Source organism: Diabrotica undecimpunctata, chromosome 8, assembly GCF_040954645.1.
Source record: "Diabrotica undecimpunctata isolate CICGRU chromosome 8, icDiaUnde3, whole genome shotgun sequence".
Lineage (NCBI taxonomy): Eukaryota > Metazoa > Arthropoda > Insecta > Coleoptera > Chrysomelidae > Diabrotica > Diabrotica undecimpunctata.
Genome location: NC_092810.1, coordinates 22,855,730 through 22,874,085, shown reverse-complemented (window position 1 = coordinate 22,874,085; position 18,356 = coordinate 22,855,730). Strand labels below are relative to the sequence as shown.

The 18,356-nt window shown below is 32.8% G+C and overlaps 1 protein-coding gene across 1 annotated transcript in view; it reads left to right on the top strand.

Annotated features, from left to right (window-relative positions):
* Hel89B (histone acetyltransferase 1) overlaps window positions 1-18,356 on the top strand; it is a 105,379-nt gene that overhangs the window by 872 nt on the left and 86,151 nt on the right.

Below are 18,356 nucleotides of genomic sequence, written 5' to 3'. Positions count from 1 at the left end.
AAGGGTCCTATCAAATTTAGAATGGAAGATGTGATAATAAATTCTTACATATTTTATTTATTTATTTATATATAAACCATATTTCTTTGGAAATTAAAGTTGTTCTTATAAGCTAGAACTCATATAATCTGATTTTAATAAAATTTAGTTTTAGATTAGTCCTTATTTTCATATATCTTCACATTGATTGTGTTTTTCTTTAAGTATATACTATTCTTATTATTGCCTTGTATAGTTTCGGTGCTTACATTTATTAGTTTTATTTTGTTTGCATGTTTTTTGGTCTTTATATTTTTTATTCATCTTTTGCTTTTCACTTCTTCTTTTTATCAATATTGTTAGTTAATTATGAGTTTCCATGATTGAATGTTTGATTCCGATATTTCAAACTTCTCATTTTTTCCCTCTATTATCATACATATCTTTGGTTTTTATACATTTATTTTTAATCTGCTTTAATACCTTACATTAGCAGATAAAAGGGAAGTGTGCAACAGTATCAAATGAACAATCAAGAACCAAACTAGTTATTGAAGGGGAAAATCAGAATCAGTGTTTGCTCTTCTTTACTCCTTTTTTTATTTTGAAGATTGATATAATGCACTATATCAAATGCTTTTTCATAATCCATAAAGCAAACCTATACATCTTTGTTTTTATCTAAGCAGGTTATGTCAATACATTTAAAAGAAATACAACCTTTCTAGTACTTTCCAAGCCATTGCAGCAACAAAATTGGGTGTTACATAAGCCCTTTACCTTTTTGTTGTTGTTGTTGTTATCCTTCGTGAGGGAAGTAGAAACTATCCATACATAGCGGATAACATGTTTTTTAGATATTTGTTAAATAATGTAGTAAATATAAGTAAGTACATTTCCAAATCTGTCCTTATTTTGGTTCTCCTACTACTACGTTATTTTGTCTCTCCTATCTTCTTTTGCATTTTTCGGTGTATTTGACTGGTTTCTGTTTATCTATCTTTTGCTCTTTCTTTGTTCATTTAGCATATCGAGAATTTCACCCTATCATTCATTTTTCCATGACGTGATTGTTTTAATTTTAACAAAGTCATGTGCTCTTAGACAAATTGAAGTCACCTGATTGTAAATGCTTTTGAAGAAGAACCAATCTTGACAAAAATTTGCTCAATATCACCAAAAGAGTAAGACAAGTGCTAGTTATATCTCCTTCATGCGATGCTGTATTGGTGTTAGAATTTTGGTTGTATCAGTATATATTATAATCAGTTAATACCAGTTTAGTGTTCCCAAACCAATCTATAGAGAAACTAATACATAGTTTCCATGGATAGGGTGGCTAAGAGGAGAAACTGTTTTATTTTTAGCCAAAAAGGTCATTCTTGATAAACAATTTTGCTTGTTCTAAACCCCATACTTAAAATGAAATAAAATTTCAGTGTTTCAAAACATGCTCAAATTTATGTAATGAAATAAGCTACGGAAGAATCTGATGGGTCCAGTATTACAATCAAATTTGAACAAAGTAAATATCTAAAGGTAGATTAGGTAAATAGTAATAGGTTAATTACTTCACATGGGCACCTGGCTAACTATAGAGGATGTATGGTGGCAAAAGAGATAAAAAAAATAAAAGATAACCAAAACAAGAAACAGACCTTATCCAAACAACATCATTGGGTAATGCTAGTGGCAGCTCGTGGCTTTAGAGACTTGGCAAGGTTTTTTGTCTCCTCAGATAGGTATACCGTCTACTAAAAAGGCCTCAATCATCATAGGAGATTTGGGTTATAACTTCATCATAAAATTTATTAGAGTTTTGGAGAGATTTAAAAGTTTTATTTTCTATTTACATTTCAGACAAGCTTGGCATTCTCTCTTGTTTCATGGTTTTTCGACAATATGTTTTAATTCTTTTGAGACAAGAGAAATCACAATCATTTGAGGCAGAAGTTAGTGGTATTGAGAGAATTAATGACAATAATTTATTAATTTCAGTAACAGTTTGTTGTAATGAATTGCATTATGTAAAATTATACATATCTTGTAACTTATCCCACCTTTTGAAAATATTTGGATCAGAATATAAAAATTGATTCATTTTCTAACTTTATTTTATTAAAAAATGATGGATAATTTCTAATTAACTTGTCTAATAGATATTTCGGAAATTGTTTGTCGTAACTTCTAAATTTTGAATCGTCAAAGAGGTCAAAAATTTGCAAATCTTCAAAAATCGGAAAACGAGTATCTATTTGCATAATAATAGTATCTAAAATTTCAAAATATACTCGTTTTTCGATATCTGTGTCTTTGTCATGCCTTTGTTTTTGAAGTTATACTTCTATACGCGCGCTCCACGTTGGAAATTTGTATGGGAGTGAATCTGTGAAATCATTACATATGTAAGATAATGAGAAAGAGAGAGAAAGAAGATATATTTTCTCTCTCTTCCTCTCTCGAATATAAAAATGTTCCTTTTATATACATAATTTAATATTATATATATTATATAAAGATATATATACATATATTATACATATAATAAAATATTTATTAATATTATTATTTATGTGATATGTTTTGTATTATTTATTAAATGTTCATAATTATATTAGTCTTTTGTATTTCAAAATAATAATCTCAATAAATCACTGTATGATCCAGAACTGTCAATTTTGAAATACGTTTGTGTTATGTCCTCGGTAGTATAGTAGTCAGTATCCCCGCCTGTCACGCGGAAGACCAGGGTTCGATTCCCAGTCGGGGAGGACTTTTTTATTAATATTATTACATTATTGTCATTTTTAAATACTTATGGATATTGTATTTTAATTTGTATTGTATTATTATATGGAATTATGTTGCACTGTGTTGTAGTGTATTTTTTTATGTATATTATTGTAATTTTTAAATACCTATGAATATTGCAGTTTAATTTGTATTATATTATTATATTAGTAACAAAATAAACAATAAATTTTACTGTAGAGTACGTGTAAAAAAATTTTTGCAGTCAACTCCTTTCATACATATATGAAAATAAAAATATTCATTTTCATCAAAATATTGATTCAATCCTTCATTGTTAGTAAGTTGTTATTAATTCTGTTTCTCTTTCTGCTATGTCTTACCTATAGCATTATATATGTAATGATTGTGCAGATTGACTTCCAAATAAATTTGTAACGGCGAATGCGTGTATAGAAGTGTAACTTCCACCGGCACACCCGTTTTTTTTTTGGGGGGAGGGGGAGGTTCGGAAATAACAAACGAACCCAAAACGTCACTGTGTAAATATTGGAAATTACTATCATTACGAAAATCTCTGACAATTTGCTCCAGCTTTATTATTCTATTTATGGAATAAATAATGTCAGTTGACTGATTTTGAACAACACTGAATATCAAATCGGTTTGGGTAAACTTTTTCTTAAAAATATATAAAAGAATATTAAAAGAGTAATCATTTGATAAACTTTTCAAATCGATTGCTTCATGAATCGAGACATCATAACTTTCAAAATCGCCTTCAATAATAAAATAAAAAACTTCCAAAAGCTATTCACGAAAATCTGCTACAATGAAAACTACCCGAGATTTAAAATTCCATCTCGTCTGACAAACTGTTGGCATTTTTTCGTAACAAATTGTTCTAAAAACATTTGTCTTTTAGGCAAGTTTATGAAAAATGAAGCAAATCCGCTTAAACTGGCAAAAAAAACGACATTCTTTATTTCTTTTATATATATCCTGCAAAACTAAATTTATTCTAGCGCATGATAGTGAGTAAATGCTTGCGGTGCAATAGTTTTAACTTTTGCCTGGAGACCATTAAGCGGACATCACAGCAGCGCCGCCATAAGTTTGCCCTACCAATTTATTTTTGATATCAAAAAATTTTAATCTGTCCTTTACAATACCAAAAATATATTCTACCTTATGGCTTTTACTCACGTGTGTAAAACCTAAAAACCTCTCATAAATATTACCACGTAAATTATCGAACAATTGATAATTGGGAATTACATGATACATTAGTAGTTTCATCTACTTCTAGCGAAAAGCAGATGGTTTCATGGATCTCAGATTCAATAACGTTATTTAAAATGTAACTAATTGATTCTATTAATTCATTCTGGATTGTTTTAGATTCTGAAGTAAATTAGAAAATTCCAAATTGTATTTCTTAAACATTTTTATTAGTTCTCTATAATTACCTTGATTTAACGAATGCTCCGATTCATCGTGTTCCCTAAATGATAATTCATGACAACTTAAAAAAATTACAATGTTAATTAAAGGACTTAAAACTACGTGATTATTTTTTACAATTTCGTTGTGTTTGTAACGAATCGATCGATACAATACCAGGAAAGCCAGTGAGTGGACTGTCACTTCACTACTTAGTACTTATCCCGAAATAACATTTCATTCCGCGCTCGCAAAGCACTTGAAACTTTTCGGTCAATCTAAATGAAGAGTCGGCAGATTCAAATTTGCCGTACCTACCGTTTAAATGCGTACGGAGGGAAATGTATGTTTGGTTGCTTCTCGTTATTCCGTTGATATTTACATGTATATCGTCAAGCTTGGGATCGGCTTGCCGAAACGGATCTATAAAAATTCACACAGTTGGATGGATGACTCAGATCTCGGATCATTAATTTGAAAAGTTGAATGCTCGGATTGGTCGAATTCTTTTAAAAACCATGAATACAATTTAGTATGTATAATCTCACAGCTATTTTTTTTATTTCACAGAAGCAAATGACATCAACTTATTACAAGCGGTAATTAATTATTGAAATACTGATTAAATTAAATATTAAAAAAAATCTATATCTATAAAGGTGTGGGTCGGCACTGCCGACCCTGACTGGCCGCCACTGGGTAATGCAACAAAAATCTGTAAAAAATCCAAAATGAGAAAAAAAAAGAACTTATAGCTTGGTAGCAACTGGGAAAAGTAATGACGAACTATAGCAGTCAAGAAGATCTGATAACAGATTTTTCTAATTAATCTTTATTTTCTCCGTAAGAACTCACAGTCTCTACACGAAAATCACGATATATATCGCTTATAGATTTTTATTCGGATAACACATTTTCAAATTTGCATGAAAAAAGTTTTTGTGGCTCCCAAACTCAAATCGCACGAGCCGCTACTGGTAAATAACAATATTAAAAATATTTATTTTCACCTTTGCGCGTGACATACCCTGTATAACGCATATTTATATGATATATCTTGCTTTCTCTTGAAAAGTAAATATATTGAAGTGGTAATATTTTATGACTACATTAATTTGTACGAGAGGAATGTGACAATTCTAACTTTTACCTTATGCTCGCTTTTATTTCTGTTTTACTGCTAATTAATAATTTTATAGTATTAATTAGCCATATATGATTTATTTGACCACATTACTGGAAGTGTCCAGTCGGGTAATATAGTATTATTAATACTAATTAATATAGATCATTTAAACTATAATCATAAAACCAAATGAAATAATAATGGAGTATATTTTTTTAATGTTCTAACACTAAATTATATAATAATAAACAGAGCATAAACCTGACAGTAATTATTTTTTGTATTATACCATGTGTTGGTACTCTTGGGCTGTGATTTTATCTAGTTATTCGTAGCCTGGCACTTGGAGACTGCCGACAGAAGTGAATACTCAATTGGTAATATTTTTTATAATAACACTTTTAAGTTTCTTAAAATTTAAAAAATCATCATATTTTTCTTCAAAAATGCTGTTTAATGATTTTAGAATTTTCAAAATGTGTTCAATATAATATAGAATTTATTCATCATTTGCATTTTTATTATTTTCTTGTATTTATGTTTAATAACTTCATTTTGTTTACCATGATATTTAATTTTATTTTATTTAATATTTAATTTTATATAATTTTAGTTTAGTCATCTTATGAAATTGATCTACGTATAAAAATCAGTGTATGTGCCTTCTTGCATGTAATCCAAATAAATATAAACATAAAGCTTGAAATTATTTTGTGAAATAAATCTTCCCTTAAAAATTACAGCAACTAACTTAATTTTCACACTTCTACCACCAACCCCTATTTTTTATTAGCCATATTAGGGCCACATAGTTAGTTGCCATACTCCTTCGAAACGTCTTGACCGATTTTTAAGAAATTTTATATGTATATTGTAACCTCGGAAACCTTTTTTGGATGGTGCTAGAAAGGTCACCAATGGAGACACTGTTGCGTTCTGCACATACGATGACCTCAATGTAACAATTTTGGTCATCCTGAAGGGGGAGAGAAGATATTCTGTTCAATCTAGAATTCGCTGGTTTCCCCCTTTCGGATTGGGTATGTATATTCAAATAAAGAAAAGAAATGAAAACCAGTGGACTGTATAAAACTCTATTTTAAACAAGAAGGTGAAATTAAACATAAATACACATAACCCAATATACAACTATAAATAAGGAAGAATATATTACTTAAAAGAAGAAGAATATATGTAGTACAAACTTAAATATTAATCAATACGTAACGACACACAAAAAGAGAACCATAAACAAACCATAGATAGAAATAATATTATACAAAAAAGAAATAAAAATATGAATATATATGTCATATAAAAAAAATTGATATTAAACGTGAAAGAGTGAAAAATATACGCACATATTATAATATACTTAATTCGTAATAAAATGAATAAACCTCGTTAATACAGTTACACAAAATGCAATCAAAAATATCATATATGAATTATATCAAACTCAACTCAAATTATATATTCAAATACAAATATTTAAACTCAATTCAAATTATAATCGGGAATGACATATTACAAAAAATAAGAATAGAGTAAATACTACACAAAACAAAAGCAAAATGTCCAATTGACAACGTTTAATGTTCTGAATAAAGTTCAAAAGTTCAAAATCGCGACACAATATGCAATAATTGGGCACCAAATAAACGTACTTAGCCCATGCAGCAACAAAATTATGGTATTGTTCCTTACCCAATGAGAAGATGGCACTCCGGCCACCGCAAAAAATATGTCTTCACCGACGAATATCAGGAACCACAAAATTCCTAATGTAACTTTTCTGCATCAAAACGACTTCCTCGGTCAAAGGACCGATGCTAAGTTTTTTGTATAATATTATTTCTATCTATGGTTTGTTTATGGTTCTCTTTTTGTGTGTCGTTACGTATTGATTAATATTTAAGTTTGTACTACATATATTCTTCTTCTTTTAAGTAATATATTCTTCCTTATTTATAGTTGTATATTGGGTTATGTGTATTTATGTTTAATTTCACCTTCTTGTTTAAAATAGAGTTTTATACAGTCCACTGCTTTTCATTTTTCTTTATTTGAATATACATACCCAATCCGAAAGGGGGAAACCAGCTAGTTCTAGATTGAACAGAATATCTTCTCTCCCCCTTCAGGATGACCAAAATTGTTATATTGAGGTCATCGTATGTGCAGAACGCAACATAATGGTCCTTCGAGCCGGATCTCGCAGATGGCTCATCTTGGAATGTTTAGCCCTTAAAACTGCTGTGCCCTTGTACACGCAAATCTCGTTTAAATATACTACGGGGAGAATCAAAACTAACAAAAAAAAAAGTCTGTTCATATTATATAAATATTTATATATCGTTGCGAAACTGCAACATTGGTATAAAAACCAGAAAAGGTCTCTGTCATAAGAGCACCTTGAATGAAGTATATAAGAAAGAAGTAGTCTTTCGGCAGACTAGGTACCTTTCAGTATAAAAGAAATACACAATATAAAATGGTTATAAAAACCGTAAAAAGGTCTCTGTAAAAAGAGCACCTTAGACAAAGTACACAAAGAAGAATAGTCTTTCGGCAGACGACTGGATATCTTTTAGCATAAAAGATATACCACACTATATGGTTATGACAGTTAGTAAGGTCCCTACCATAAGGAAACCGTAAGCAACCAAAGGAAACTGGTTAAAATAACCGACAAGGCTCCTACCATAAGGAAACCGCAACTAGACATAACAAAAACACATGGAAAAAAGGTATCTACTAGCAGAGAACCCTAAACCCACAAAAGAAACGGAAAAAGAAGAAGAAGATCCGGCTCGAAGGACCATTATGTTGCGTTCTGCACATACGATGACCTCAATATAACAATTTGGCCCAATCTGAAAGGGGGAAACCAGCGAGTTCTAGATTGAACAGAATATCTTCTCTCCCCCTTCAGGATGGCCCAAATTGTTATATTGAGGTCATCGTATGTGCAGAACGCAATAGACACTGCGGACGGCAGCCAGATGGTTGGTGGAGAGCGAGTCGTGGGTTCGAAACTAGCTTTTGGAACCAGGAATGGGTCCAACGGACGAGATAAGTAAAGATACGATAGGAGATATTAGAAAAGATACAGAAATGAACAAAAAGATAGATGGGTAAAATTACCAAAGATAAGATAAGATAGGGAACAGGGCGCCACTTAATTTTTTGGGGTTTAAGGAGAAAATTAAGAAACCTTAGAAAAGAAAAGAGATAAGGAAAGATATTTAGGTTCAGAGATCAAACCCAAGAAAAGATATCAACAGTTAAATATTGAATAAATTTGGTCAACACTCTACATAAATAAAAAATAAATATATAAGGTATTACACTTACTTACCTACGAAACTTAATCAGCCTGATCTTTCTTCTGGTCAAAATTATAGTTATATTTAAAGGTAAAAAGCAAATATATAGAGTTATATCAGGGACTTTGTTAGGAGTCGACAAATAAAATACATACATAAAACAATAACAATATATTCAACAACAAAATTATGACGCTGCTAAATGCAACACAAGTAATAAAAATACACAAACAACTCTGAAATGGTGGTAGGTATACATATAAAAATAAGCAGAAATATAATTAGAAAATACCTTTACAAAGATATAAGTATAACACAATCATGCACAAATAAAGTTTTGGCGTATCTCGAGATATTACAGCAAAAAAAATGAATAAAGAATTATAACAAACACCAAAGATAACAAAAATTAATAAAATTTAGATTTACAAAAATACAAAAAAGTTACTGAAGTGAAAACATAAAAATTTAACCAAACCGCACTTGGTTAAGTCGATTATTTGGTTCGTAACAAAATATTGACTGTTCTTTAAATTTAATGCAAAACTCAGTAGTTACTCTCAACTACATTTGAAGACTTGTATGAACTTTAGGTACGTCCAGATAATGGAAGATGATATGATGCCATACCACGTTACTTGCCCAGATAGGTGGAGATATTAAGATTATGTTAACTTACAGTAATTCCTGACGACTGCTGCATTAATTCACTGAAGTTAATACTGTACTTGTATTAAACACTGAATTTATGACTATATTTAATCTAATATAGTATGAGATCAATAAAACTCAAAATAACAAGTGTATACACACTTATAAAGAAAATGCACAGAGACGGTAAGGTAGCAGATACGATAATGTGAGTTAAGCGTCTTAACTCGACGAATGCCCACCGATAAGTGACTTGGTTCCTCTAAAATTTTACCAAACTATTCAAGAAAAGGTGAGGGTATCTTCCACTCAAAAATCATAGGCCAGTTGTATGTATTTCTGAGAAGGTAAAAAGTTCTAATTAACATTGAACATAACGGTATCCTTCTACCTACAAACGTGATGAAATATCAAATCTCCTAGATTAGGTTTTTCCCGAAAAACATTACAACGGGCGTTCGACGACAATTACCGAATTTATGACAAAGAACCCGGAAAAGGATTAACTAAGGATTCGCCAGACCGGCGTCTTACTTATACTACTACTTACAAATAAATACTGAGGTAGATTCTTCAGTCATATTTCGGTAGTTTCCCAATAAAAATTTCTGATCGTAAACAGGACCATCAACGTATCATCCACATGGGTAAAAGGAATTAAAATTAATTTAATATATTAATTAAAAAAATGTTACAATATTCGACTGAATATACTACTCTGAATTTTCTTCCAGGAAAGTTTTTTTCGTTTAAATCAGTTGACACAGTTATAAATCAGGATGACGTAGTCAACTATACTTCCGAGTTTTTGAATTCGTTGGAATTGCCTGGGCTCCCACCTAATAATTTACAATTAAAAGGATCAGGTTCCATTAGGTTGAGTAACACAGTCGAGTTAATTAACCTCGACTGTGCAATGAAACGAGACTGATCGCGAAAAGACTAATGAATAATATGGAGGCAAAGATCATCAAGAAAAAATACAAAAGTGAGGATGTTTTGATCCCGCGTATAATGATGATTTTAACGAACGTACCATTTGATTTTAAATGCTTAAAATTTCCCGTAGATACTTTTGGCTTTTGTAAACAAATCACAACGCCAACTGTTGGACGTTTGTGGAATTAATACGTGTATGGGATGTAAAAATAACAAACACAAATTATCGTATTATGACGAATTCAAATTTAAAAAATTAATGTTTCTATTTTACTATTTTGTATAAAACTAGCAGAAAAAAAATCTCATTTTGGCGCTCGCCTGCAGTGCATCCCTTGCAGGTTCGTTATCGGCAGCCCTGAGAGTGGTAGCATGTAGTTTTATTCGCTGACTGTCAGTTTCGCGATCAGAGCATTGAAATAGATTGAGAAGCTACCTCTAGCTCTAGTCAGTATATTTTCGAAGGTAGGACTGAATAAGACGTTTTTTTACTATCATTTCTGATTCCCAGTCTATAATCTATCTACTTTGACTACTTCAAACTTTACTACCCAGGCTTGTTTTACGGCGTGCTTTTAGTTGTTCATCAAAAATTTCTACTTCCTGTGAACTTGTCGAAATTGCCAGAGTAATATTGTAGACTGTACTACGAAGAATGGGGAAAGAAAGAGAAGTTATGTATACGATTAAAAGGAGAAAAATATCTCGTACACATAATGAGAAACGGCACTAAATACAGATTACTGAAAATAATATTTCAAGGTAAAGTATTCGGAAAGCGAGGAATTGGGAGAAGAAGAATATGATGGTTAAAAAACCTGAGGAAATGGTTCTCCACAACAACAACTAATCTATTTAAAGCATCAGTTAATAAAATAATTATAGCCAGAATGATCGCCAATATTTGAAACGAATAGGCCCCAAAAGAAGAATATTCAAGTTAAATTGTGATTTTCGCTCAAATCAAGAATATCAAGAAAAATTAAAAAAGGGCAGATCTACCATAGACGAAATTTTCGAGAAAAAAATCGAACCCGAACCTACTTTTTCTTGATTAAGTAGGAACTTATTCAATAATCATAGCTTAACGTCTGTATTGAGCCTAGGAAAGTAAATAATTTTCGCTAATCTTGTCGACGGTTATCGCTAAAAGCTGAAAGTTTCCTGCCATGTCCGAAACCTATCTGTGAATTGTAACTAAATTGTTGGAATATGGAGATAAGCAAAACAGCGTAGGTAGGTCGGTTTTGTTTTTCTATGTAAATTTAGTGCATTTCCGTGTTCTTCTTTATTATATAGAAATATCTAACAGTTAAATTTTATCGTGACATGCGTTTCCTCAACATGGTATTGTAGTTTTATCGAGACTTATCAATGACCTAATCAATTTTTCTAATTTGTAATGCGCAGATTGATAATAAGAATGGACTTTTTATGCTATAGGGCGATTTCTTCAAGCAATACTTACGGAAATTCATTTAAACACCAAATAGCGCTTTCTACAATTTCATAAATTTTATTGACAACTCTACAATACCGCAATCGGTGTTCTTAATATTTTAATAGTTTTATTGGAGTTCGCTAGTTAACATTTGCGACCACCATTCAACAATAAATATTTACAATCCATTCCATTAATTATTTGTGACTGTTTGGATTAGGTATGAAAGTTGAAACTTAACACGTTGATCGCCATAATGATAATATTTTTTGCCTTTTCCCGGGCCAATTTATTTTTTTCGTTTAAAACGCATAAAAATGAAGTACAAAAACAACACATTTCTTAAATATAGCAAAATTTCTTTCTAAACATGATTTTGAATTGCGAGGCACGGGTGCATCGCGCGGCATAAGAAATAAAATTGTTAAGCTGAGACCATGCGATCCGCGCGTGCCTCGCAAATTTGCAAGAATAAACCTGCTTATTGTAGCGGTATGAGTCTAACCAGTGTATTATTTACCTGCGTATTGTAGTGGTATGGGTGTAACCCGTGTATTATTTAGTTCGCATCAACTTATTATCGTAGTAACAGTATCGCAGTAAAATAGAGAAATGGGTGATTATGAAAAAAATCAAAGTAAACTACAAAAACTAATGGATGATATGTTGTCAGATGAAGAGGTGTTTTCAGTGAGTATTCATCGGAAAGTTATATTGTTAGAGGAAAATCAAGAGATCAAAATATGTGATGACTACAAATACCTAGGAGTAAAGATCACTCAGGACGAAAAATTAGATGCAGCCATTAAGGAACGAAATATACAGGGAAGGAAAGGCATAGCCTTACTGAACAGTGTACTGTGGGATAAAAACATCTCTAAAGAAAATAAAAGAAGAATATACAACACCATAATAAAAAGTATCACAACATATGGATGCGAAGTGTGGCCCCTAAAAGACAGAACAGAGAAAATGTTTAAAGCAACAGAAATAGACTTCTGGCGCCGCTCGGCGGGAATCTCCAGACGCGCCAGAATAACAAACGAGAGAGTCCGAGAAATCATGGGGGTTACACATAATATTGTTGATGACATCAAAACGACACAACTCAGATGGTACGGACACGTAAGGAGAATGCCGGAGAATAGAATACCAAGACAAATTCTTGAATGGCAACCAAGAGGTAGGCGGAGACAAGGAAGGCCTAGAAGAATTTGGAGAGAAGGAGTTGATAAAGAAATCAGAGAAAGAGAACTGAAGGGCGATCTATGGAATGATATAATGAGATGGAGATTGGAAATCGGATGACGTCGAAGAACGTTGTAAACCGACATTATATTATATAGGTTATATTGCAAGTAGTTATTATTCAGATTGATCTAATTATTCTTCATCACCTGTTCAAAAAAAAGAAGAAAAAAAAAGGTACTCAACGTTTCTAATAACTCTAATAGCATAGGTCAACCCAGTATATCATTTGTAGTACAAATCGAAAGTGTTGAACAAGAAAAGCATGCTGACAACATGGAAACTAATCCTGTTAGCAGTCCTACGAATCTAATAGATGAAACGATTAAAAGTGTAATCAGAAACTTTGAGTGGGATAGTGATACAGCTGATGAAATACCTAGTGCTTCTACAGTGTTGAACTGGAATGAGGTAACCGGGAATAATTTGAAAAATTTCAGTTTTCGAGCAAGGGTTGAATATAAATGAAAATATCTCAGGTATGCATGATAACCAGCCTATTGATTTTTTTTACTGTTTGTGGATGACGATATCATGAATTTGATGGTACAAGAAACCAATAAATACGCTTCGCAAAAAGCAGAAAGAACCAATTTACTTCAAGCTCGGATTCGACAATGGAAGGATACTACTACTGACGAATTGAAAATTTTTTGGGTATACAGATTTGGATGGGATTAGTTCAGATGCCTAGTGTGACATCCTATTGGTGTAAGAATATCTTATATTCAAACGAAATAAAATAGTTAATGTCCAGAAACCGATTTGAGCTCCTCTTGAGCCACTGGCATTTTTCTGGTAATGAAAGTACAGATACTGCACACAGACTTTACAAAATCAAACCCCTTCTAAATCATGTCGTCAAAAATTTCAAAACGCAGTAACCCCTTCACGTAATATTTGGGTAGACGAAACTCTCGTGCCTTTTCGAGGACGTCTTAGTTTTCTACAATATATAAAAAACAAAAGACACAAGTTTGGGGTAAAAGTTTTCAAACTTTGTCTTGAACAAGGTTACACGTATGATTTCAAAATATATTGTGGGACAGAAAAAATACTACTTCTGACAGCGTACCAACATCGATTGTTATGGGGCTTTGCAAAAATTTATTGGATAGTGGTCGAAGCATATTTGTGGATAACTATTATACCAGTATCGAACTTGCTCACAAATTGCTGGACAGACAAACTCATCTGATCGGCACCTTAAGAAAAAATCGGAAGGGAATCCCAAAAGACATAGTACAAAAAAAATTAAAAAAAAGGCGAAGTTATTGCAAAGGAAAGTGATTCTGGAGTGGTGATACTGAAGTGGTGTGATAAACGTAAAGTTTTGATGCTGACAACAAAACACAAAAATAAGATGGTTACTGTAAAGTCCAAAAATGGAACTGAAAAGGAAAACCAACAGCTATTAGAGACTATAACCAAAACAAAAGTTTCATTGATCTCTCTGATCAACTAAAAGCCCACTCTTCTTGCCTCAGACGTAGCATCAAGTGGTATCGCAAATTGGCAATAGAAATTATTCTAGGTTCAACTATCGTAAACGCGTTTATATTATATAAACAGGTTACTGGTAAAAATATCACAATTACCCAATTTAGAGAAGATATTGCCAAACACTTGCTAAATATAACATCAAGAGAAAATCCTCCATTTGTAGAGAGCCATCACATTCAGGAAGTGAACACTACTAGTAGACGTAGATGCCCAAATTGCTACAAGAACGTGTCCGAACAACACGGTAGAAAATACGTCACGTCTAAGGCCACTATGTCGCGTTATAATTGTATACAGTGCGATAAATTTTATCGTATACCTTGCTTTACTTCTGTTCATATGTGCAAATTATAAAGACTGCAAAATACTGATTTGTTACGTTTTATTTTTTATTTTATTGTTGGAATACAAATTTTGTGTTTATAAATCTAAGCGAATATATTTTATTTTATATGTCAAATTTATTCTGTTTATTTTTCAAATAAAATAATATTTTGTTGTCTAAATTCATCGATTTTTTAGTAACCTAACAAACTACATTACAACAGTAAAAGGAATAAAATACATAAAACAAAAATATTATGGTAAGATATTGTGACATTCAACCCTAAATCAAATCGTATATATTCGGTTCCATGGCCGGGCAAACTAACTTAATTTGTTCATTGGGCCATCTACTCTTATTTCTCATGCATTTCTACTCAAACGTGAAGCAATTCTGTGCAGCGCGGCTTGGAGTAAAACATTACATACGAGACATATTTGTGCGACGCGGCCTGTTGTGTTACATTCGTGCGGGGCACATATGGCGATCAACGTGTTAATTGGTAAACTGTGAGAATCAACATATTGTTAACATCTTAGGTGAAAATGTTCATAGTTATCATTCCCTTTGTCTTTATCACTACTTAAAAAATTTTAAAAATTTACACGCATAGCTGAGGCTTTTACAAAATTTTTCTATATTTATAAAACCGTGTATTGTGTACATAACCTAAAAATGCTTTTTTTTTAAAAGGGTCAATTTTTTTGGAGATGGCTGCAGGTCTAATTTTTTCTATTCTGTGTATTTCTCATTTTTTCTAGATTTTTCCGTTAGGTGCACCACCATCAAAAACCCAAAAAAACTGGTTCTTTAGGTTTATTTTGGATTTGTTAGGTGTTTTTTTGGGGAAATCAAGCTTTCTTTATAGTTCATATACACTCGCGATCATAAAATCCGGGTCATCTTGAAAATTTCAAGTTTCTTAAATATTTTTGCCTCTGGTGCAGTAATAACCTTTTTTTTTGGCTAATGTATTTTTTATTTGTCATCAATGTTTGTTTTGGAAGAAAAAAAAATGTTTTTTTATTGTTTTTATTGAAAAAAACAGAAAACAAATCAAATTGATAAAACAGACATACGAAAAAAAATGGAAAACACAGAACGTGGTAAAAAATCAGAGAAATTTCAATGACCAATATCGTGTATTGCCTCCCCTTGCTCTAATAACCTCTTGCAGACGACGGGGCATACTCTCAATTGTTCTCCGGATTACATGTTGTGGTATGTTATTCCACTATCTCACTAACAGATCCTTAAGCTCCTGTGCGTTGTTAGGAGGAGGTGTATGGGTTTGAATACGTTTTTCAAATCGTCCCAGAGATGTTCGATGGGATTCAGGTCCGGAGACCTAGCTGGCCAGGGTACCCTCGTAATTCCAACTTCGTCCAAGTATTACGTACTGATCCTGGCAACGTGCGGTCGCACGTTGTCCTGCATAAAAACGGCGTTTTCTCCAAGCCCTGCCATGTTGGGCATAACATGTTCTTCCGGAATCTCCGTAATGTACCTTCGTGCAGTTAGGGACCCATTTTCAATGAAGGGTAATTATATGTGGAAGTCGGAAGATATACCTCCCCAAGCCATGACCGAGCCTCCACCAAATGGTATTCTTGGAGCAATGCAAGCTTGTAAAAATCGTTCACCGGTGCTCCTCCAAACTCTTACACGTCCATCGGATCCAGTTAGGCAGAAACGGGATTCATCTGAGAATAACACTTTGCAACAATCGTTAATTTCCCAATGCATGTATTGTCGAGCAAAAGCTAGTCGTGCAACTCGAGGCACCCGGCGAAGTGGCGGTCCTCTAGCCATTACCCGAGAAGATAGTCAAGAAGAACGAAGTCTTCTTCTGACTGTTGCAACACTAAAATTGCGATTTCGTACTTCCTCTAGACCATTTTGATGCATAACCGCAGTTGAGGTCCGGTTTCGTAAAGCCTGAAACACAAGGAAACGGCCATCTAATGCCTTGGTTGTTCTTCTTCGTCCAGAGCCAGGTCGCCTGGTTAGCAAACTTGCCTCCTGAAAGCGTTGAAGCACTCGTTAAACCGTAGAAAGGCTTACGCCAACAGTTCTTGCGACTTGCCGTTGAGTGTGACCGTCTTCCACAAGTGCAACAATTTGTGCCGTTTCAACAACAGTCAAAGGCATTTTTGTCAAAAAATAAACACTAATAATGGCACTAATAAACACTAATGGTGGCAATAATAAACGTTTATCCGTTGCATTTGAACAGAAAGTCGAAGTATCAACGAGACATTTAAAACAAGCGGAGTTACAGGTAGCGTTCATTTTGGGAAGTGTGCACTTTACCGCGAAATCGGCACTATTGGAATTCTTTGTTACAAAGGAAACCGCAACAATTCTCAGAAACATGCATTAGTTTGTTTTTGTGTTATTATTAGTTACGATAAAGCTCGTTAAAAATGAAATATCGGTGATTTTCAAGGTGACCCGGATTTTATGATCGCGAGTGTATAATTTAAAGCAACTGAGTCCTTTAGGATATTCAAACATCGGGCAAAACACCTTAAAACCCCCCCAGCAACTATGTTTTTCAGGGTTTTTGCGGGTCAATTTTTGAGATCGATACAACCTGAATCAATGCGCCTTCAAATCATATTCAAAAAATATATGAAAAAGAACATTTTCAGGCCTCAAAGAAGCAGATCATAGAGAGAAGAAAGAGTGTTTCGTCTTCATTATTTGACCACTAGTATTCAGATAAACAAGAATCCAATAATTTAACTAACGAACTCATTAGTAGTATTTATTTGTTGACGTAACAAGTTTAAAAAAACAAGAAGGTAGAAAACGGTTTTTATCGGTAGCAGTCATACTGTTATAGTAAACAACAATAAACAACAATCGAATAGAATAAAAAATAGCTATCTGTACATTTAACAAACGCAATAATTAAATAGTATATTTTTGTTGCTATAAGTTAAGAAATAGAAGGCTAAAAACATAATGCACTGTCATCTATCGAAACAGTTTTATAAAAAATGAACAGTTTAAAACCTATTTAAATTGGCAAAATTCCTATTATATTTCAGGTTATTCACTGATTCTAACCAATTTTTTTATGTTAAATCTTGAAAAGTCTACCTCTGGACAAAATTTAAATATTTGTTGTACATTAGAAGTTAAACAAATATCTTTTCATATTTGGATCATCATGGATAATCAGAGGGGACCAAATCAGGAGCATGAGCCAGATGAGAAAGCAATTCGAAGTCGAACTTATGAATTTTTGCCATTTTCCGATGCCGATGCACAGTTTTGGAGAAACAGCACTTTTTTCTGCATCTAGAGCGGTTTCTCACTGAACAAGCTAGCACTTTAACTGCACCCAACCTATTTTTGCCATTTTCCGATGCCGATGCATTGTCTTGGAGAAACAACACGTTTCTGCATCTAGGGAGGTTTCTCACTGAACAAGCAAGCAATTTACCTGCATCCAGCCTGAGAGACTTGCACACACCTTGGGTGTATGCAATGACACTCGGGTATTACAATTCATTGGGACGAAGATGATTAATTATTGTAAACAGGAATTACTCCACCGGGTCCCAATGCTCCAGACCGTTCCTTTCTCCCTCTAGCATTCAAAAAATTTGT